Below are 24,708 nucleotides of genomic sequence, written 5' to 3'. Positions count from 1 at the left end.
GAATTGAAAGCAGGCTAAGAAAAGGACTCGGGGAAGTTTTGCTTTGGAAGCCAATGTAAAAATTAGATTCTTATCTACTCTACAATATTATTGCTTTCAGGATTCATGGGGACTGCTAGTTGAATGTAATCATTCTCTAAGGCTTTCATGCCCTAACAATTTGGCATCAATGTTTTCAGGGACTTTTAAACTAAACAACAGTACTAACTCCTAATATTGCCAAAGCAAATAACATAAATACATTGGCCTTCTGTTCCTTCTACTCAAAAGCAACTGAGTGAAATCAGTTGAACTTCTACCCAGAATCTTAAACAGAGGAACTTAGAAGATATAGTTGACTCTCATAATTGTCTACTACCCCCACCATGGAACAGCATTTATGGGAATCATCTTCATGTAAATAATTTTTAAGACAAAATAATCCACTTACATGTGGCACAGGAAGGGGATCCAGATTCAGGGTTTGTTTGGCTGTGACATCAGGGCCACTATGCATACGGTGACAATAAAGAAGTAACTAAAGCTGGGGAGAGGGCAGCTCCAGGACCTGCAGTGAGGAGCGAGGGTAGGCAATGGATGCTGACTGGAGTACAGAGTCAGCACAGAGATAAAAAAACATGTCCACACATGTAAGTAACATTGGCAGGTCCACCATATACAAAAACAGAGGCAACCAATAGACATAGCTTTTTTAGCTTTTTCCATAATGGAAAAAATATGTGGAGCTCTCTGAAGCCACCAGCCTGCTTCAGAGAACTCTGCTTCAGAGAAACAGGATAAACACGTCTTTTGTGGACAACAATGGTATGTTGATCTTCTCAATTTTCTTCATAGTTAAAAATTCACAAAAATGTTAGAGTTAAAGAGACCATTGATAAAACCTGGCCAGCTTATTGGAGGCGTAAAATCAAAATCTGATAGTTTCTCAAGACTTTCTCAAAACTTGAAAATAAGTTTCATCTGATGTGAACACAAGACCTTATAATTCTCCATTTGATTCATTAGGAACAAGCTTCTTTACTTAGGGGAGGTTTTTATAATCTTTAAAGATTTTCCTATTGGGAACAAGACTTTTTGTCCCATTCATAATACATATACCTAAGTACAAGTGTATTGGTGTGTATATACACATACACACACGCATATAATTTATGAGCCTTATTGCATACAGAGAGAGTTCATAAGAACAGCTCATAAACTTGACTCAGAGTCACCCACTTCTTTCCTTCTTCTTCAAACCCACCTCTCTACTAGAAAGAAAGAATGAAGTTCCTTGTGATATCTATGGGATTTATATTGAGCTTTTTGTTGGTTTTGAATCATAACTGGTAAAACAATGGCATGTCAGTGCCACCTGATACAGTTACATAATCCGCCCTCGCCTCAGTTTTCTAGTGCATAAAGGAAGCATAATCATAGTACCTAACCTGCCTGATAGGTTCATCATGAGCCTCAAATGAGGTAGTACATGTAAAAGACCTGGGATAGTGCCTGACACATACTAAACACTTGAAACGTACTATTATTAGTGTACAATGCCATAAATTACATGCGGTGAATTACTATTGAGTTGGGTTAGAATTCAAATCAAATCAATAAATATGCATTATCTATTATATGAAATTACTGTTGTAGAAAATACACGTTCATTATTATGATATGGATGCTCAGTTCAAACTCCATTAAACATTTATTGGTTATCCAAGTGGACCATGGGAAGTCAGGGTTAGCCTATTATTCTGCTCTCACTAGCCTGTGACTAAAAAATATAGGTAGGAAGAATGCACTCATTCAAACTGGGACATGTCCAGAACATGAGGTTAAAGAAATCTATTAATAAATTGTGACTTCGGTAATTAAAGGTACACACACAGGCATCGTGTATGCTAAAATGACATTTTGTTAATAGACTGTCCTGGCAGTGTGGGGTGTTCTTTTAAGCTTTTTAGCAGCAACAAGCTGCTTCCTAGTCAGGAATCTTAAAATAACTATGTCATTACATAAACATTCTACATCCACCTTATGCCAACCCATGTTCTGTTTCTTTTGGAAGAGAATGAAATGAGATGAATAGGCATGACCCAGGAGTCTGTGTTATAGAATACTAACGTTCTTTGAAATGGTGGATGTTCTAAAAAAAAATGTGAAAAAGGGCCAGTGTTAAAGGTATGGCTGACCTTTGCAAGATTATTTTATTGCAAACGTTCTTTGGTTTTACAAGCTGACATGCCAGAGTCAACATAAATAAGGTGCTAAGGGAATATTGCCACAGAGGTAAGAGTATGAACTTAAGTAACTATCTCAGTGTGGCCAACAGGGCCCTGGGGAGGAGACCAGTCTACACAGCTAAATAAATAACAAATATGGCCTAGTCAACAATTCAAAGAGAATTAGCTTTGTTGTCTTCAGAATTAAACAGCATTAGGAACAAATCAGATCTAGTGACCAACTCACAGGTAGATACAAGTTCTAGGCAACTTCAGCCTCAGAGAAAAGCTACCGAATTATTGGAACTCAGGTGGCAGAGAGCCGGGTCAGACTGATATTTGGGTCCAAATCAAATAGGTCCCAGTGGGAGAAATCAGACTTTTCAGTGAATAGGAGGAAGCCCAGGAAGTAGGGAGTCATCAGTGAAAAAGACTGGGAAAGAGGAACGTATCTAAGGATAGGTTAGGCAGTTAGTATGAAAGAAACTTGGCATCACGTGATTTATAGTCAGCTGGAAGCACTCAAGAAGGGAGAAGAGACCAATGACTGAATCTGATATCTAAGTAGGATTTGGTCACAGAGGGCAAGTCAAGAGAACAGGGATTAGAACTGAACCAAGAGGAGGACTAACCAGATGCTGAGCTACTGGAGTTAATTCTCCCAGAAATTGGGGCTTTATTAATAGATGGAACCTTGCTTAATATTTTTAATAACTAATCCTTAAAGATGGCCCCCAGTGAACCATAGTCTTACCACACTGAATTTGAGTCAGCATCGTGAATTGCTTTAACCAATAATAGATTTTGACAGAAGTGACTCTGTGTATTGGAACAGGGCCCTAAGAGATTTATAGCTTTCATTTTTACCTCTTGGAATGCTCACTCTTGGAACTCAGATGCTTGAGTTCTCACAACTCATGTTGTGAGAAGCCCAAATCTCCTGGAGAGTCCCTCTGATAACAGCCCCAGCTGAGTTTCTAGCAAAGCCAGCACCAACTGCCAGTCATGTAAGGAAGCCATCTTGGATGTCCAGCCAAATCAAGTTCCCAGCATGCAGCTGCTGCTCACATCACCTGGAGCAGAAGGACCACACAGCTGAGCCCAGTCAACTCACAGAATCATAAGAGATAATGAAATGATTATTGTTGTAAGCCACTCAGTGTGGAGACAGTTGTTATACAGAAACAGAAAACTGAGTCGTGATGGTTTCAGGGGACATAAAAGCAATATTAAACTAAGGAATAATTACATTGTCAGGCATTTGAAATGATGAACTTAAATCTTCATTTAAAAATTTAAATTCCACCCAACATATCCTCTTTAATAAGACAGGATTTTGCATAATATATGAAAGAAAGTTTTCCATCAAAAATATTTAATATCAACATTGTTTTTGATAGAAGGACAAACAATTTATCTAAAGAATTTGCTCCTTGTGTTGCTATGATTCAATTAAAAGTAGGATGAGGTAGGGCACCTGGCTGGCTCAGTCAGTTGAGCATCTGCCTTTGGCTCAGGTCATGGTCTTGGAGTCCTGGGTTTGAGCCCCATTTGGGGCTAACTGTTCAGCAGGAAGTCTACTTCTCCCTCTCCCTCTGCCCCTCCATCTTGCTTGTGCTCTGTCTCCTCTCTCTCTCAAATAAATAAGTAAGATCTTTTTTAAAAAAGTAGTATGGGGTGAAATAGAGAGTTTGAAAGAAAATGCCAGATTTCCCAGACAGTTTCACGCACGAAATTATCAACATTTTTATTGGGAGTATCGTGTCTACTCAAGACATTGCTGTTCCATAATTTGCTCCTATAGCTACACATGAATTCTTGCATTGAACTTCTCACCCTTAAGAAGGCCTCTGCTCCTCACAGTTATGGTTTATGTACCATTACTTCCATTTGTTTGAGAGGCCAACAACTAACAAAGCATCACACTGAGCATAAATGACAGAGGATAGAAGAAAATCAGAAGAATGGGTCAGATTCAAGGGAAATCCAGAAGGGAATCCAAATCCTATATCCATTAATCCTTGGGATTAATTTCTCAGGCTTTGTTAAAACATCAAAGTGAATCAAAGGGTGCCAAGATGGGCCAGTGTGAGTCTAGGTGGGCTAAGGTGAATTAGGGGGTGTTGAATTGAGCCAAGGTGAGTCAAGGTATGAAAGTCAAGAAGTCAAGATATAGGTCAGCATTTCCTTGATTACCTAAAGTCAGTAGCCACCAAAGGGTTTGGAAGCTATGACATCAAATAAGGAAAGATTTAACTCTTAGGTCGGAGTCCAAGCCTGCCAAGAGCTGGAATGGTGAAGATCACACCAATCATCCCAGTAGTCAGAACTCAGAAATGATCTCAAGATTCTTTCATACTCTTTCTGGGAATAACAAATTGTAACCAGAAGAGTACAGACCATGACCCATAAATATTTAGAGAACTGAACACTTCTCTTTTGTAATTACAATAATCAGGATGATTCTCAAATAGAGGGAGACATGATATTGAAGTGCCATCACTTTTTATTCTCTAGAACTTTTAAAGTATAAAAGGAATACTGCTTGAATAATTCCATTACATTTACTCCCAACATTTGGCATTCACTGACCATGAAGGTCACATCTTAGCTGGCACAGAGCATATAACATTAGAGAGGAATGTTCTCCCCTTAGCAGAATGATCACAAATGGCATCAACATATATGGCTACCCTCCTGTCTTTGACTTTCTTCACTGTAGTGTTACTTCAGGAAGTAGGACAGTCACCTTGAGTCATGATTAAAAGCCTCTCATTCTTTCACATATGTGTCTCACAGGAACTACTAGATGAAAATAAAAGCCACCTGAGGGGTAATATTTAACAAGAGTAATGACCAAAAAGACACTTTGATTGGACCAAATACTGACTTGTGTTTGGAATGGAAGATTTCCCACTGAATATCCAAATCTCAGAAACTGACAACTTCAAAGTCTTCTCAGCTGGTTTTGGCTTGAAGTCCTTTATGATTGGCTGGACACCTGAATAGACACATCAGTGATTCACTTCCATGAGGGGATTTTTACATCACATTTCTGTAGAGTGGAATGACACAAATATCCCCTCTTACTAGAAAAACTTAGCCAATGAAACTCAGTTCAGTGGCTGGAATAAGCTATTGGGTTTTCCTGAGACTCCATGGGGGATCATAGGTCTAGAATCGGTATCTTCGTATAGAAGTATCTTAAAATCTCTTAAACATATACTAATGGAAAGAGTAACCAATTTGTAAATGATGGTCTTTTCTTAAAGAAATTAAGCTTACAAATTTCAAATGCATAGAGTAACTCAAGCTAACAAAATACTGACAAACAAAATTCATTGGGGACCTACTGTAATGAACAGAGGGATTAATTTTTAATTAGTATATTGGTTGTTTACTTATAAATGGCAACAACATTCTAACTCATAAATTCCAAATTAGCATAATCCAAATATGGTTTTATGGTAAAGAATTCTCTAGTAGCAAATTCAACAAACTTTTATTGAGAATCAACTCTGTACTAGGCTCTGTAATAAATACCACAGTTGCAAAGATTAATTGGATATAACCTCTGCCTCAGGGAGTCGACAGTATAGTGAGTCAGAGAAGGATGTAACTCCTTATTACATAATGTGATAAATGCTATGCTTTTGTAATGGATAGTATGCTTTCAGAGGATAAAAGAGGTGAGGTTAAGTCCACATAGAGAACATGTAAGTATTTCATAGAAGAAATAATATTGGATTTGGACATTAAAGATTAAGTAAAAGCTAACCAAATGTAATATTTTGGAGGAAAAGCATGAACAAAAGTATGATGTTACAAATGGGTAAGACATCTTTGGGGAATAGTGTAATTACAGCAAAAGGAGCTTGGGAAGGAGGCAGGAGATAAGACTGGAGAGAAGTATGATGTCAGACCACTAATGTTCTTGAATCTTTTCTGGAGTTAGGACTTAATTTTATAGACAATAAGGAGCTAGAAGGATCTGGAAGACAAGTGGCAATTTGAGCAAATTCTCACGTGTGGAAATAGTTCAATTAGAGGTTCCTACGGCTTCAGAGAGAACCAGGAATTCTACAGTAAGAAAGCAGCAAGAAAGAGTCCATTTCAGCTTTCAACTTGCCAAAAAAAAAAAAAGTAAAACTCACTTCTTTTAATTTTCAAGAACCAATATTTTGAAAGGAAAAAAGGTTTTCCATACCAAAAGGCAAAGCTGGCAGAATGTATGAGCACAGAGTTAAGAATTACTCATTATTGCACAGTCTCTGAATCTGTATCCCCACCACTCACAGGGCTTAAGACCAATAACTTTCTAGCGCCCAATACCATTCTTTTATCAATCCATGACTCTCTGAGATGATGATAAAATAACATAGAAGAGATGATTAGGTTAAATTTCAAAGTGTTAATATACCCATGGAGCAACCAAAGAGTTTATCCATAAATGATAAATTAGCAAGAGCATAGATGAAGAAGTAGAAGAAATAACACTGTTATTTTTACCAGATATTCATTCTACAAAATTTGGGGTGGAGCAGCCAGGGGGGTTCCCTGTACCTAAGACTACCTGGAATAGTGGGAATCAACTCCGGGCAAGTACCCAGTGTCTGAGTGAACACCTCCAGTGGCCAGAGCCAGGGAACCTTGAGGGAACTAATCCTGCCTCCTGTGAATTTGTCTCTTTGAGTGAGAATCACTAATGTCCCTCGCCCCTAGAGGTTACTTGTCCCTCAAGGACATTTGTCAACAACTGCCTGCACTTAGACAATAGTGAAACATGCGCAGGCCTCCAGAGTGCTCAATTCAGCCAAATCTGCCTCCCGATGTGGAACAGCCTCCCTTCAAATTTCTAAGGTACTTGTAAGTCTCAAAAAGGAACTGACTCCTTGATACCCACAGGAAGTACTAAGAAAGTGAACGTACTTTATGAAAGAGAACGTACCTTTATACCTCACCTTAGAGGAGAGAAGAGGGACTTGGAGATTGAATGGGGCCAGCTTGAGATTTCACCTTAGCCACAGCAGTGGAGAAACCCACTTCTGTACAATATCACATACATGTATTTCAAGATATATTCACCTAGATCCCTGTCCTTATACATTTTTATAATCCCACAAAGAATTTGTATTTGCCTCTGACACCCAACAGATCTGGGCATTGGACCTCAGCCAGTTCTCCCAAAAGGTGCCTGTGGACACTGCCACTTCACAGTGACTCAGGGTACAGGGAACTGGGTCTTAGGGTAAACATTATCTCATCCAGCTAATCACATAAGTCCAGGTGATTGATCAAATACACAGGACATGTGAAGGCAGTTTTCTCTGCACTCATCGGTCATGGATATTTGAAAATACTCATTCTTCATGACCAATTCTAAAGGCCACCAACTTCTCTGGCAGAAGTTCAAGGCACTCACAGTATAAAGCCCTAATCTATTTTAAAGGATGAATCTGGGTACAAACATACACATTCATCCTTTACCAGAATTTTTTTAGTTCCACCAAAGTGAAGGAATGCATTGAAGGCTAATAGCAAATTCCAATTGTATTAAATCATTGCCCAGTTCTGTTGACAGCAGATACGCACTGCATACCTCAATTCTCCTGCTCATTTTCCATCTACAAATGCTTACAAAGAGATAAATGGAGAACAAAGACCCAAGCCAGGACCTCTGCTCTGCCCTCTAGGACTGTAGAACCCTATAGAACCAGATTAAAATCAAAGGGTGTTGATTTTATGGACTCCCTGACATATAAGGCATAGAGAACTTTAGAAGGAAACTCCAAGCTAATAGAAAAACTTTTCATGCTTCCATGAATGGTATATGGATTATGTTTAAGAGAACAATTTAGGAAAGAGTTGAGTAACTCCTAGTCTTTCTGGAGAAGGCTAAAGAAAATAAGGTCTTTGAACTATAGAAATGATATGATCATAGAGTAAAGAACTACTAATCACTGCATAATCCCTAAATCTGCATCTCTACTATCGGCCTAAAATGAATAACCTGTATCCTATATATACACTGTTTTTTTATCAATCCAGAAGAGCCTATCTGAGATGATGCTAGAAACAAACAAAACAAAGAAGAGATGGTTGGGGGAAATCTAAAACTCTTCATACACCCATGGGTTGACATAAGTTAACAGCTTCTCAGACATTGTGTTCACAAGTACAGTCATAGAGTTGGGGGCAAGTTTCACTACTGTCCTCTTAAGAAGATCTCAAGGCCATTTTGTTAATTCCTTCCTATAAGCAGAGATGAAGAAGGTCTTTCCCATTCACACTACCATTTTTACTCTCCCATATTACAGGCTCCACCCTCTTTTAGGATGCCTTTTATGCCTGCCTTGTCAAAGCAAGTATTGGAACACATAGGACACTTAGGGTGGGCTCAATACAGCCTCAAGCACAGGAGGGCATCACTCCTGGTGTACACAGAGGGTTCTGAGACTCCAGTCTTTTCTGAATTTGAGATAAAACTGAGGATGACTGAGAAGATCTGACTGCTATGGGAGCAGAAATAGCCTCTGGGACTGGGAGAATACTGGTGAGTCCTAAATCAAGGCATTGAGATATTCACCTGACACCAACTTCACCCACCTGACAGCATGGGACCCTGGGGAACATGTTACTCACACCACCAGGCAAAGCCTTGCATATGGGAAGGGCTATCCTGGAGGCATAGGTACAAATCAGACTCCAGTTCTTATTACATTGAGATTAGAGGAAGAGGGTAGGACTCTTCTAGGATCCTAAAGGAAAATAAAAGCACTTTGTGGGGACAGTAAAAATGTACTTGGGAGAGGAATTCAAATATATTAACAATTGGATAGCCACTTGGCATGAATGCAAATTGTCACCTACCCTGTGGAGAAAAAATCTCAGACTGTCTCTCTTTACCCCCTACTCCAGTAGAGGCACCAGGGATTTTCGGTCCACGGAACCTGCACCTCCTCCAGATGTCCCAGGCCTCAAGTCTTGCTTCATGAGGTTTGGCGATGTTCTGACCATTAACAAGGGGTTTCTCCACAAGGGAATATGGCTGGGCTGACTCTCTAATATGGGGTTGTGATGGTGACAAGATCAACAAGGGAAGGGCAAAAAGGTGTTGATGGGATTAGAAGGTGTACAGATACACCAAGAAAGTTCTTCCTAATGTGGTTGAGAAAAGGGAATGCTGCACAGAGGGAGGAGGGGGTGAGTTGGAGGTAGACGAGGCCAGGTGCAGGGCAATGCAAGGAGGAGGACTTCAGACAGGCAATGGCAGTGGGAATGGAGAACACCTTTTAGATGCAGCAGCTTGGGGGTGGGAGACACTAAAGATGGTGAAGAAGGGAGAGGAGTAGATGGAGGGTGACTAAGGATAAAAGGATGACTTTTAAGATTTAGCTTGGGTGTCAATAGATTGCAATGTCATGTTCTAAAATAAGAAACAACATTTTAAGAAGGAAAATAATTTGGAATTCTGGAGACAAAGCCAGATTGCATTGGAAAGAAGGAAGAATGTAATTTAAGGAACTGGAGGTTTAAACTACAAAAGTGAGGACACAAAGGGGAGGTGAGAAGTATAACATACTACATACTACATGCTACACACCACACACTACACACTACATACAGAGAAACTATTCAGGTAGTCTTCAATCTAGTGCCCTGTTCCAGCATCTGACAGTTGAAGAGGCACATGAAAGATCCAGGAGATCCTTCATTAATCTCCCCAATTATGGCCCAACTGTCTCTTCTAATTAATGAAAACAAGTTACCCCTACACCCTAACACATGCACACACACACATTCACACGCGCACACACACACTTCAGACTCAATAGATAATTTCTGCTGCAATTTTTCTTGTTCTACTTCCAGCAGAAAAGAGAAAGAACTGATCACCATTCTCTGTAGAATTTCCCTCCTTGGAAATTAAAGTTAATTAACATTTACTGAACCTTTCCTGGACACATGGCACAATGCCAAATTCCTAAAGGAGAATGAGAATGAATGTGTAGGTGTGAGACTAAAAACACATCAGAGGAGAAGAAGCAAGCCAGTTGAACAGGTTAGAGCCAAGTATCGCACTGTTCTTTGCATGACTGCAGGACTCTGGCCCATCCATAAACAAACACGCATAGTAGAAAGCATCGGAATGCGTACATGCATGGTTTTAAGTTTCTCAAAATCAATTCAAAAGCTCAAATACTGAGCCATCTCTAATCATCTCCTTGCAAGTAATAAAAGAACATGAGTGTAATGTTTGAATACCTTTCCCCACTAACAGCTACAGACCCCTGTCCAGTCCTTTATAGGTCACAGGACTTGGAGATACTACATCTGCAGGTTCACCTAAACTACTACACGTATAAGCCCTTATCCCTCATGTTCATTGGCTTCCCTTTGCTAATGACACCAGTTCTTAACCCAGACTGAGAGATGGGGCACTTAAAAGTGCAGGTGCCTGGATTGCCCACCCTACAGACTTTGTATCTGTGGAAGTTGGGCCCAATTAGATATCTTTGTTAATCTCCCAAGACGATTCTAATGGGCACCTCCATGGGATATCCTATATCTTTAGGCTTATAAATCAAACTTGATGCTTACTGACTCTTCCAAACCTACCCCTAACCATTCCCTACAAACACTAACCACTGAAGCAATGACCTGAGGGTTCCTACTTCTCCCACTGTTCACACATTTACCTGGGACACACTCTTTTATTCCCCACTCCCCTTTCCACAGAGCACATTTCCTTCAAGTTCCAGTTGAAGCCAAGCAGAAAGTATACCTGTTTCTAAACATGTATATCCAGGTGCCAGGCTAGCTCAGCATCTCAGTTTGCCTGTGAAGAAAGTTGTCACCGGAATCACTGTTCAAAGAGATCGTTACGATGGGGAGAGACACATAGCTCTTCAGTCCATCACTGTCTAGGTTCGGGTGTGGGATTACATTCACTAGGCACATTATATACAATCCAAAGCCCTCCAGTATGTAGTTAGTCCTCAAATTTAAGCTTTTCTCTCATAGCTTTAAGCGTTACACTGACTTACAGGTCCTGCACTCAAAGTCATTCCCACTGAAAGCATGTGTAAGACCCTTCAAAGTGAATACCTCTTTATATTGCAGCAATTAGTATACAACCCAGAGACAGTGTCAGTCCCTGGAGCTTGGATGAGACGAAGTGCCATTGGATGAATTGGGCTAGAGGAACCGGGGAAAGCCTCAGAAAGTGTCTGCTTTCCTGACGTTCTCACCAAATACTTAGATCAGAAAAGTTTTTTCTTTATTTTGGACTTAAAATAAAAAATGAAAACAAGTTTGTACTTTTATCTGCTCTCTTATCTGAGAAGCATGCCCAATAGTCACAACTGGCTGGTTTCCATGAACCCTCCTTCCTAAAGTGTTAGGACCCCAGCAGCCTGCTCTCTGAGGGGAGACTACTCCCACTGCCTTCTACCAACTACCTGTCCCAATATAATGAACGGCATCTAAGCCAGGATTCTGCCCTAGACTGTGAGACTCAGGATGACCTGGGCCTAGATAGCTGAGAAACAAAGTCAGGTCCTAAGGCAATCATGTCCAGCTCAGCAGCACTCCGAGTCTCTATTGATTCTGGAAAACAAACAAACAAACAAACAGACAAAGCACCTGTTGGAGCCAGAATTTGGGGCAGGGAGATCTCTATGTGGAAGGTGGGCGTGGGGCTTACAAACATGGCTGCGATAGGGGTGAGAGGCCCTCGCTCTTCCTCTAAGTTTCAAAAACCAGGCTGGGGAAAGTTAAAACCACTTCAGTAACAGAAAGAGAAACAGAAACTCTCTTCTAGGATTTCTGTTTCCAATGCCCTTTACTCCTGAAATGAATGTAACACTGTGTGTCAATTATACTCATCATTAAATTAAATAGGTACAATCAAAAGACATTAGCAAAAAAGCTAAAAAAAAAAAAAAAAAAGAAAAGAAAAAGAAAAAGAAAAAAAAAGAAAAGAGAATCTCCAGAATGGATTTTATCGAAATAAGAATCGGTATTTTCTCTTCTTAAAGAAAATTAAATAATCACATGAACACTCTATCGCATTCTTCTAGGTCACAGAAGTCATTTGTATGAGTACAGAACAGACTGTTTATCAGTGATTTGAGTTATATTTTTAGTTCTCATTGTTAACAATCTAAAGAAGTTAACAATGGAAAGAAGCACTATTTGTTGTCAGTTTGTGAAACATTTTAGACAGTAAATGTAAGATTTAGAATATTTTGCTGTGTATTTAAGGTTTAAAACTGTATAAAACAATAACATATGTATGATGGAGAATGTTTTGTAACATAGGAAATGTCATTAAACCATAAAAGTACAGAAAGGAAAAAGGGAGTTTCTGGTGTGAAATCCTTCCTGGAGATTGCATCTCTCCCTGAGATAGCCAAGAACCTGAACACCTGTAGACTGAGTTTGTCTTTATTTCATGGCAGGAAAATAGAGTCATTTTCTTAAGTTCTCTCTCCATAACACACACATTAGTCCACATGCCATGATTTTCCTGAGGACTTTGGTTATGCAAGGTGACATCACGCCTTCTCAGAGAGCAGACTTGACCTGGTTCTCCCAGTGATTTAAAGAACTTGCTTTGGGGAATGTGAGGAGAGACAAGCAGGAATCAGAAGCTATAATCTGAAATCCCAAAAGGCCAATTAAAATGCCCTGCAGGAAATTTGAAAGGAAACCACTGTAAACGGATAAAACTTTACTAAGTTTCAGACCTTCTGTGCTCCTGTGCATGGGCTCTCTCTCTCTCTCTCATCTTTGCCCTTTTTCTTTCTCTCATATCCATGTGAGTGCTCACATGTGCACGTGCAGACACACACACACACACACACACACACACACTGAAATAGATTCTTTTCACTCTCATTTCCCAGATCATGAAACTAAAGCCCGACAGGTAATGTCAAGGTTACAGCTGATAATTGGTCAAGGGCAGTCATCAACCTAGCCATGTGCACATCTGTGCTTTTCTTACTTGTAGAACTGCTCGTACTGACGGTTGCTTTCCTCTTTATTAAACTGCTCGCTGGCTCCCATGCCTAAGCCAGGATGGAGGTTAAAAGAAAAGGCTCTAGGGCCAGGATGTCTGAGTGAATTGCCCGCCACTTTCTAGCCGTGCAATCTTGGGCAAGGTCAGTTTCCTTATCTGTAAAATGGAAGTGATAATAGGTGGTGTTTGTCTCTTAAGTCATTAAAAAGATTAAAGAACTTAATACAGATAAAACATTGAGAAACAGTATCTATCACTAGAGGCAAGACATAAACTTGTTCTGGGTTACACCACTGTGATTTGGGAGTTGTCTGTGTCTGCAGCATGTCTAGCTTGTCATTCAAATACAGTTGAATAAATATATGTTAAATTAATTTTGATTGAATCATTATGCATAAAAGTTATGTGGCAGGAACAATTGCTGAAGGGGACTATGGTTTTTTGCTTCTATTATGTTCTTAAATTCAACAAAGTCTTCTGTAAAGGATTATTTTCCATTGTATTCTAAAGATCAGGTTTCTTATGATGAATAACATTATCTATCAATAAACTTATTACTTTTATCATCAAGGTATCAGCACACCATAGAGCACATAATCAGCTCAAGAAATATTTTTTCTCTTATTTCACTCAGGGATTTCATCAATTGATGCTAATTGAGCCCATTAAAAAAAAAAAGCCTATAGGACACACAGATCTTTTATTTTAAATCTTCTAAAATCTGCTATGCTTCTAGATGAAAGACAATAGAGATATCTGAAAGTAAATAAATAATAAATTCCCAAGAAGTCCATTTTCAATAAATGATGAGAATCCGAAAAGTAAGAAAATCTGTCTTGGGTATTCCCATCTGAACTGACAACCTCATTATAATTTCTATGAATGTGCCTCACTTATAAATTCCACCATCCTCAACTAGGGGAGAGACTGCCAGCCTTGACTCTGGGTTTCTATTGTTTCCTGGTTGAATTCAGGGAGTTAAAAGCCCAACACTTACTTTAGCGTGCAGTTGGCTCTTGTAGATTTATTTCCCTCAGCTCTTTGAAGGAGTGCAAGCCCAAATGAGAAATTCATCAGATGCTAGTCTGGATGAAAAGAGGGGTCCATTGCTCTGTCTGCAAAAGGGGATGTGACACCAGTCTACCATTGTGTCTTGTTATAAACCAGAGTAAGCCTCTGTAAAGATATGATAAAATTAACTTTTAAAAATGCCTATCAGTTGCCCACCCATCCATATCACATAAATACATAATTAACTTTCTAAACATGGATATTTTTGGCATTTAAAAATGTGTATTAATTACTTGATATTTTGCCCATTCCAGGCTCTTTATGTAAATATTGAATTGAGAGACTTCTTAAAATGCACAGAATTTACTTGGTCATCTTCAACAGTAGTTGACTAAATACATAATTAGAGTATTTTTAAAACAGGTATCATAGACTCAGTAATCTTTAGTGAACTTTTGCATCATTCTAACCTAAGGTGTCAATACTTAATTAGAATTTGAAATTCATGGATCATTGACCAAAGCACCGTAATTGGTTTGGGCATATGCACTATGGCAGATCACCAGTGAGCCAACTCCTTAAAACAACCACTCAAAAATGCTGTGTTCAAGGTGTGTCGATTTGCCCATTTGGAATACTTCTCACAGAGAATTAGGCATTTTAACATCTTTAGAAAAGGAATTTTAATTTATCCCCAGTTGATATGGGAAAGCTAATTTTTACAAATGAATATCAACTAATTAAAGTAAAAGAAATGATAGAAATTCTAAAAATCACCATTTTGCAATCTAATCCCCACCCTTGAAAGCATTGATTCAGACAAGGAACATCAGTGGGAGCCAAAACTGTTAGATAAAATGGAAAGGCTAGTTCCAAGGTGCCCTGAGTCATCCCATTGATTGCTTGTTAATTGCAAAGAAAAAAAATAAAAGAAGAAAACCATTCAATGGAGGGATCTGACCATCTTATTTAGCATCACTATTGGTGGATCTCTTGAAGATGTTCTGAGATGCAATATGCCATGCCCAGCCACACCTATGAGATCTTCTTGTTAATACTTTTTAATTTAGTTCTCATCAAGCATTTAGACCTAACCTGCAGTTTTCAGGAACTAGAAAAACAACATAAATCACTCCAACAGGAATCAGTCAAACTAATCCAGGACAGAGCATAGTCCAAGGCAATGCCTAGTCACCAGAAAAATCTATGTAGGAACTTTAAAAAATGAGGGACTATTACAGATGAAAAGATACTAACAACAAAACAAAACAAAACAAAACACAATAACCTCAAGAGATGTGTGAACTTTGGACCCTCACTTGGTAAAATTATAGAAGACACATTTTGGGGACAACTGGGGAAATTTAAATCTGGATTGGCTATTAGATTACTTTATGAAATTATTGCTTCTTAAGTTATAATGATCTTCTAGATATGGAGGCAAAATGTCTTATACTTAGGAAATATTTGCTTAAGTATCTCTTCACAATGAATACAACTTAAATCCTGCTGCACGCAGACACAGAAAGGTATGAAGCAAATACAGTAAAATGTTAACAGTTATACCTAAGTGGTGGATATACACATGTTCATTAAATAATATTTTCAATTTTCCCATGTTTGTAAATATATATCCACACATATGTAGTGAAATATTTATATATTCACATGTATATAGTGAAATATGTATAGATATATGTATAGACATATAGAGATAGATAGATACTAGATAGATATAAAATCAGGGAGAAAAAGAATTCTTGCCTCCATTTTCACATTATATTTCTTGCTTTGTCAGTAGTTGTTATAAAAGTATGTATGTGTTTCATAAGACTATTTCCCTAGATATGTGTATATTTAATGGAGTATGACACACAGCCCTTATTTATTTATGACTTGTGCTCATTTGGATCTTATTGAATCAGAGCTTATTTATATTACTTGGTCGTTCCAGACATGCGTTTCTTTTTGCACCACTCTAAGATTCAATTCATTCATTCTAGCTGTCTATGTTAATTGAGCATCTACTAGATGCCAGGCAAAATACTAGTTCCCAAAAAATCATGGTAAGCAAACACAAATGTTGATAAATGTCATAAATCTTACAGTCTAATAGAGACGAAAACCCTTCATCAAAATACAGTATGGATATATAGTAACAAAATGTATTATACATGTGTTATCAAAATAAAGCTCAGGGAACTATGGAATGAAAACAGAAGACTCTGGTTTAGTATAGGGAATGCTTACTGAAAAGTGAAGGGGAATAGGCACTTACCTAGAGGAAAAAAGTGAGCAGGGAAATAAAGTCTCCAAGGTGGAAGGGAGCATGGCTAGTTCCATGAACAGAAAGGCCAATGTGGTTGCAACAGAAACAACAGAGGACATGAGGGGGCTGATTTGGCTGAGGGGTAAAGAGAAGTCCAATCACACAATGCCATTAGGCCATATGGAGGATACTGAGCTCTATCTAAAGAGAATTGGATAATTTTAAGGGTGAAAGTGACAAAATCTGATTGGCATTTAAAAAGATCTTTCAGGCTGGAGAGCCTGGGTGTCTCATTTAGTTGAGCATCTGACTCTTTGTTTCAGCTCAAGTCATGGTCTCAGGGTTGTAAGATCAAGCCCAGTGTCTGGCTACACTCTGGGTATGCAGCCTGCTTAAGATTTTCTCTCCCTCGGGGTGCCTGGGTGGCTCAGTGGGTTAAAGCCTCTGCCTTCGGCTCGGGTCGTGATCCCAGAGTCCTGGGATCGAGCCCCACATCGGGCTCTCTGCTCAGCGGGGAGCCTGCTTCCCCCTCTCTCTCCACCTGCCTCTCTGCCTACTTGTGATCTCTGTCAAATAAATAAATAAAATCTTTAAAAAAAAAAAAGATTTTCTCTCCCTCTCCACCCCTTCTTGCTCCCTCCTTCTCTTAACAAAAAATAAAAATAAAAAAGTTCCTTCAGGCTACAATGCTATAATATGGTGGATGGACTGAAGGGGACCATGAGTAGAAGCTGGGAGGGAAATTTGGAGGTGATTATGAAAATCCAGGGAAGAGAAAACAGTAGTTTCAATCAGGGTAGTGATGGTAGAGATGGAGAGAAGCAAATACATTTTTAAAATCCTTAGGAAGTAAAACTGAGAGACTCTGTGGTTGATCAGGTAAGAGTAGAGGATGAAAGAGGCATCAAGGATGCTTTTAGGATTCTGCATCGAGCTGGTGAGCACAGAGCACTGAAGGGGAAACATGTTCATTTAGAGGGACTCCTAGGTTAAGTTCAGATGTGCTACATTTGAGGGTATCTTTAAGCCAAAAGATTCTTCAGGCAAAACCCAATGATTTATTATTTAATTTTAGACATTCTTAATATAGTTATAGAACACAGAGAATTATTTTGTAATAAAATAAGATTTTGCATTTCCAAATGAGGTTTCACCTCGAGGGACAATGCGTTATGCCAACAATCCTACCATTACTCAGAATTCACCTAGGATTCCTCCTTGTAGATCAACTCAGAGAGCCAGTGGATAACTTCTCTACTGTCAGCCATGGATGAAAAATGTGCTTTCTAGTCCTCCCCAAACTCTTCTGTGCATCTCACCAGCAAGGACCACTTTAAGCCTTGCTTTGTCTTTATACCTCGCTATATCTCATGACTGAGCTTCCTGAGTTTGTTCACTTCTGAACTGGGGGGGAGGATGCATATATCAGGCCCTTGATAAAGAGTTAGAATTAAATGTAGAAAACTGATCTCATTATTTCACCATCAGACCATAATTTTATCCAGTGTGGTCCAGCGCAATCATCCAACTTGTTTCCCAAAGCAGGCTCTGACCAATTTGCATCAGTCTTCCGAAATAACAAATCAACTCACAAAAGACCAGAAGAAGAGGAAGAAGAAGAAGGGGGAAGGGGACAAAGGAAGGGAAGGGAAGGGCCAAAAGGAGAAGGATCCATGGGTGATAAAAGTGTCCCAGGCTCTGAAAGTATTTTTCAGTATGTTCCATAAGAGCCACTCAGATAATTACAGAACCTGTGACTATTCTGAAAAGTCCATTTGAACACCCAAACTTTGACACACAAAAGAACAGTCTACACACACACTTCCCACAAAATATTAAAAATGAAACCTAAGAGTCAAATTAAATAGTCTAGCCCATATGACACCACAGTGAGAATTCACTAGAAAACCTAGACCAGCCTTTCAAACTTTACAGTGCATCAGACACACTTTGGGTATTTGTTTAAAGTGTTGATTCTTAAAGGCTGTTGAGTCAGAAACTGCATATATTCTCAGGTCTGTGTAGCTGAATGTATTTCATTCAACTTCATTCATTCATTCACTAGATAGAAATTTCTCAATCCTTGTACTGTCTGTGCTCTGGTCCTGGCTCAGTCTTCTCATATCTGTTAACCTTGGGAAAGTCACTTAACTTCTCGGTCCTCAAGATCTTCCGTAAAGGATGGAAGCAGATTTCTAAATACCTTCTTGTTTTAGAATGCTTCATGCCAAACTTTGCTGCTTTTGCTCTGAGTGACCCAGGACTCTACAATTACTCTTAGTCCATGTACACAGTCTCTGAGCCCCACAATTGTTCTCTGATTGGCTGGACAACCTGAGCTCTGACCTCGTGTTCATCCTCATAATTAAGACAACTGTAACATGACTGGCCTGGTCTGATTTGCAGCCTCTCACTTTGTTTCCCAGACCACCAAACTTGGTGATGATTCCAGAGTGAAGGCTCGTGTAGAGCTGGGATCATGTACCCCAGGGAGGCCTCCGAGAGTAGGAGGGGATAGATTAGCAGACAGGAGAAAGGGAACTCCAAGCAAGGAGAACAGCATGAGCAAAAGCAAGAGAATGAGAATGGACAAGGAATGCCCAGGGGTACTCTGTTATGATCGGAGTGTTTGTATCAAAAAATAGTTGGATACAAGAGCAGTATTCTAGAACTCAGGTGAATAATTAGGTTTGTTTATATCCCAATATCAAAGCAGAGACAAAGAGAAGTCTTAATGAAGAGCTAAGTGTGAAACAATACTGTAATCGTGCACTGGAGTGAGGTTCTCTTATCAAATAGGACAGTGACAATTAAACTCACACTTTGTATATGCCATTTAACATGCATCTTATACATTAGCAAACAAACACCTACAAACGAACATAGGTAACCAAATGGGGAAGAGACTGCATGTGCTTCCAGAGAGCGCACTCCTTCAGAAGTGGGTAGAGAATTAGATTGTGCACGCAGGAGACATTTGGTTGGGACAGGGCTTTGCTGCCAACTCAGCCTCTGCCATGTCATGAGTCACAGAACTGGCAGGCTCTGAGTACACATGCAGTCTTAAGACCCTCTATGCTTGCCAGTTCTACTGAGTCTATGGTACCCAACCAAGGCCCACTTCTTCAAAGAGGGTTATTTTGAGTGGAATTTCTCCTTTGGAGGAAAAAAAAAAAAAAGACATACAAAACTTCCTTCATAGTAGATCGATAAAATGTTCCCGAAATTCAAACTGAGAAAACTGTCTACCTCATCGGTGGCTGGGATTTTCCTTTATCTAAGATCATTTAGACTGAAGGGAGAACACTGATGGCCAAGTCTCCCAGGACAGGCTGCTGGCAGCGCTTTCTCTGAGAAAAGCAGCAGATGGCCTCTGGAGAGCACAAGGAGTCAGCCAAGATTTCCCTGGAGAATCACTGAATGGTTACTTTAGGCACACAACCCTCTAGGTCCTAACCAAGTCCAACCTTCATTTAGAGTTTTAAAACCTAGGGTATGTGAGAGTCCTCCACCACCGAACACGATGGTCCCACCCACACGAGAGGAACTACTTCTCCCCAAAGTCAGCCTGGTTCATGTGTGACGTCGCAATGGCTTTCATCTTCTAGTGCAAATATCCAGTGGCTTCGTGGATAGTTTTCGAGGCCTCAGTTCTTACTTAATCGGCCCTTGCCATGTTAAGTTGGCTCATTGCTTTATGCACTATATTTGCTAGCTTGAACTAAAGGCCACAAGTGTGATTAAACCGGATAAATTTTTTTGGTGGCAGTTTTGTATTTCTGGAGGTCACCAAAAAAAAAAAAAAAAAAAAAAAAATGGAGTGTTTTATCTTTATCTAGTAGAGCCTGGAACTAGGCTAACTCCTATTTTAATTTTGAGTCAATTTACAAACATTCATTGGATAATTATTCCTCTAGGGAACCTACCTTCTTGGGATGAAGCAAAAGCAAACCAACACAGAACACGGCAAAAAACCCGATGATAATAATAATAATAATAATAATAATAAAGTGTGGTCATACTTTTCTTTTAAGAAGTCATCAATAAAGGGTCCTAGATATCTGAGAAGTGATGGCCCTCCAAATGACACCAAGATGTTAACTGAGGAGGAAGGATGTGTTCTCGAGGAATATGAAATACACATGAAATAATGTACTAGGAAATGACACAAAGTATAGTTGGACAGATTGGTTCTAATGCCTTGGAATAGACAGCGTACTGTGCTACAAAGTGTCTGCTAGGGTTTATGTGCTTCATTTTGGGATTTTGAGTTTTAGGGCAGTTGACTACCTCTTCAGAGAAAGCCCGCCACATCCAATCTGCTAAGGAATTTGGATACCTGTTGGATAGGTCGGATACCAAGAAGAAATAATTTGTCCATCCCTCAACACAGGAACTGCTATTCTTCTTAGCTGAGCATTTTGGGCTTAGTGTAATGCCGTGATGCTCCAATCTGGGCTGTCAGATCCTTCATTTTGGAAAGCTGCAGACGTACTGTTCTTTGCTTGATAAGGATGAATACACTTTGCATTTTAAATTTTTATTTTCTTTATTGCTCTTCTACTTTTAAAAACATCTTCATACTGAAAGCAAAGAGATCATGTAACAGGGACAGGATGCAAAGCAGGGCAAGGACAGGCTATCTCCTGGCTTGCACCTGTCTCTATGCCTTGATCATAATGCTCGGTCTGCCCACTTTGCCCAAGAGCTCATCTCTAGATGCCCAAATTCTCTTCATCATTCAAAACTTTTGTCAGATGCCACTTCTAGGAGGCCCTTCCAAATCTCTGTCCTGAGCGATTATGATCTCTCCCTTGAACTTTCACTGATTCTCTCATAGCATTTAGCACTTTTTCCCATATATAAGTATTTACATATATTGGCTCCTATACTATATAACCAGGCATATCTGAAGCAATTTAATATACTCGGCTGCATCCAAAATTGATTACAGTTTCTTATTAGCAGTCCACATTCGGTAAATACTTATTGGAAATATTTACTAGATAAATAAATAACTGGTCAGGGCAAGCAGATGCTCCCAAAGAATTTAATGTATATCCAATCAGGACACAAAAATGGGGGAAACATCATGGGCACAATTCAAGCAGATCTACACCCTGGATAAAAGTGGCCGATACATCAAATCACTGCTCCATTATTTGGCTTAATCTGTCACCTCGAGGTTCTGCTTCTTTAAAGAACTTATTTTCTTTCCCCTGAAATTGTGGGAATAATCAGGAAGTGGCCCTTTAAAATATAAACATTTCTTGAGAATTAGTTGTGGGTAAGCTTTCTTCTACGACTTGAAACCCAGTCCCACTGATAAATTTTAAAATGAGAACATAGGGAAAGCAATTTATCAATAAAACAGTGCTGCCCTACCCATATATTAAAAATAAATCAAGCAGATATTACTAGAAAGGAAAAGAAAGGACACAAAGGAATATAATCTATCAGTAGATTAAAATGAATATGTGTAAAATGGCATGGGAATTCACTGGAATGACTTTTTCCCTAATGACCAAATTTAGGGTAAATACAACAGCTACCATTTCTTGAGTACCTACTCTATGCCAGGCAAGTGGAAGCACTTTTTATATATTGTTTGTGTTATGTTATATTTTATATATTTATTTATCACAACGCTTCAAAGTTAATATTATTGTTCCTATTTTAGGAACAGTATTTTTCCCCCTTCCTTAGGGAGGAAACTAAGGTTCACAGAGCTTAAAAAACTTGCCTAAGCAAGGATGTATCATAGCCATTATAACTCACTACCTACAGCAGTAAAACCAAACCATGGGATTCTCCATTTCTTCAACATTTACAAGCTTAGACACACATATCTCAGTTATGTCTCATCTCAACCTTCTTAATTAGGCCCAACTTCAAAGGACTGACTTGTAGGCCTATAGCTGAGAAGTAGAGAAAGACATAAGAATTGCTGGGGATAACACATAAAGTGAATAACCCACATCAAGGTATACCACTGTTGACTACAGAGTTTAGAATTTATTAATATTCCTGGTTCCAATTATCTCTCCTACTACACCAAAGCTGCTTTTGTACTGCATGACAAGATAAATGCAATCAAGGTGTGGTTTATATATATAATGTAATATATTATGATCTTCCTTCTACTCAAGAGTGCTTTAGAAAATACAGCCAAGTCTTTTCTTCTTTTCCCTCTTCACCTCCCCCAACCGTCCCTCTCTGCCCCATCCCACAGGAAAGAGCCCAGGACATCTGGGCCTGGGTAACCCTGGGAACCAAAAGGCTTGGTTTGTCTAGAAGAAATTGGCTGAGTTTGTAGCCTAAAAAGAAATGAATCTAGAGGAGTTTCAGTTAAGCATTCAAAGTTCCCACACTTTAATCTACCGCAACTGAGTTTTAATTTCTCATCCATTGTTCTACCTACCTTGAAATCGTCTGTAAATACATTCCAAATCTGGCTGTTGGGTGAAATCCTTGACTATGCACACAAAAGGCTGATGGGAACAGCAGTTCCTCCATACCCAGGATGCTCATTGCCACCTGCTGGAGCAAGGAAGGATTTTTCATGGGCAGAGGCTATCCCTTGAGCTTCTGTGAGCTCTGGTCTCCACAACATAGAGGTACCTGAAAAGTACACTGGGGCAGCTGGAACATATGTGAGCCTGGTTTCCATCGCACTTACATCCTTGCATTTTGAGCTTTTGCATAGCAAATAGAACCATTAATAAAATAAAAAGGCAACCTACTGAATGGGAGATATTTGCAAATGATATTTCCAATACAGGGTTAATATCCAAAATATAGAGAGAATTTACACAACTCAACACCCTCCCCAAAAGAAACCCAATCCAAACCCATTTAAAAATAGACAGAGGACCTAAATACACATTTTTTTTCCCAAAGAAGACATACAGATAGCCAACAAACACATGAAAGGATGTTCAACATCACTAATCACCAGGGAAATGCAAATCAAAACCACAATGAGATATCACCTCACACCTGTTAAAATGGCTAAAGTCATAAAGACAAGAAGTAACAAGTGTCTGCAAGGATGTAGAGGAAAAGGAACGCTTGTGCACTGCTGGTGGAAACGTAAACTGGTACAGTCACTGTGGAGAACAGTATGGAGGTTCCTCAAAAATTAAAAATGGAAATACCAGATGACCCAGTAATTCCACCATGGGGTATCTACCCAAAGGAAAAAAAAAAACACTTATTTGAAAAGATGTGTACCTTATGTATACTGTAGTATTATTTATTTATGTACAATAGCCAATTATTTATTTATTTACAATTATTTATTATTTACAATAGCCAAGAGATGGAAGCAACCTAAGTATCTATCCATAGGTGAATGACCAAAGAAGATGTGATCGATATACATATACATACATATATATGTATACATATATGTGTAATATATATGTATAATGTAGTATATAGACACATATATAATGTGATACATAGAGACATGTATAAGGAATATTACACAGCCATAAAAACGGATGTTGGTTTGTTTGTTTTTGTTTTTGTTTTTTACCATTTATGGATGGACTTAGAGGGTATTATGCTAAGTGAAAGCAGTCAGACTGAGAAAGACAAAATACCACCTGATTTCACTCATAGGTGGAACTTAAAAAACAGAAATAAAACATGAATAAACAAACAAAAGGCTGAATCAGACCTAAAAACACAGAGAACGAACTGATGGTTGACAGAGGGAAGGGGTAGGTTGGGTAAAATGGGTGAAGGTTTCCAGCTGTGGAATGAGTAAGTCCAGGAGTAAGAGGCACAGCAAAGGGAATACAGTCAAGGATATTAGGATAGTGTTCCGTGGTGACAGAGAGTGACTGCACCTGTGGTGAACAGAGCATTAGGTGCAGAGAAATTGAATCACTATGCTGTACACCTGAAACTAATGCAACACTGTGTGTCAACTACCCTCAAATTTAAAGATTTTTTAATTAAAAAATAAATTACATAGTGAATATTATCTTGTATCATTAAAATAATCTAATAATTTTTTTTTTGCATTTTGAACCACACTGCTTTGCAATGACCTGCTTTGTTCAACAATACATCAAGAGCATTTTTTTCTTGTTTTTCTAGGTATATGGTCATGACAGCTTTTAAATGTGGCCCCAATAAAGTCTAAACACGATATTACAACAACAAAGTCAGCAGAGCGAGAGGTG

General features: G+C 39.0%; 1 long non-coding RNA gene across 1 annotated transcript; it reads right to left on the bottom strand.

Moving 5' to 3' along the window:
* Window positions 1–12,551: 12,551 nt before the first annotated feature.
* LOC116882252 lies at window positions 12,552–22,421 on the bottom strand. Its single transcript, XR_004385597.1, has 3 exons — window positions 22,345–22,421; window positions 14,231–14,409; window positions 12,552–12,869 (listed from the first exon to the last, which is right to left on the bottom strand). It is a non-coding gene; the product is annotated as an uncharacterized LOC116882252 (long non-coding RNA).
* Window positions 22,422–24,708: the final 2,287 nt, after the last annotated feature.

The sequence above is a fragment of the Lontra canadensis genome, unplaced genomic scaffold (assembly GCF_010015895.1).
Source record: "Lontra canadensis isolate GAN:19392208 unplaced genomic scaffold, GSC_riverotter_1.0 scaffold82, whole genome shotgun sequence".
NCBI lineage: Eukaryota > Metazoa > Chordata > Mammalia > Carnivora > Mustelidae > Lontra > Lontra canadensis.
Note: the sequence above shows the minus strand (reverse complement) of the source record. Positions and strands in the feature narration are given on the sequence as shown.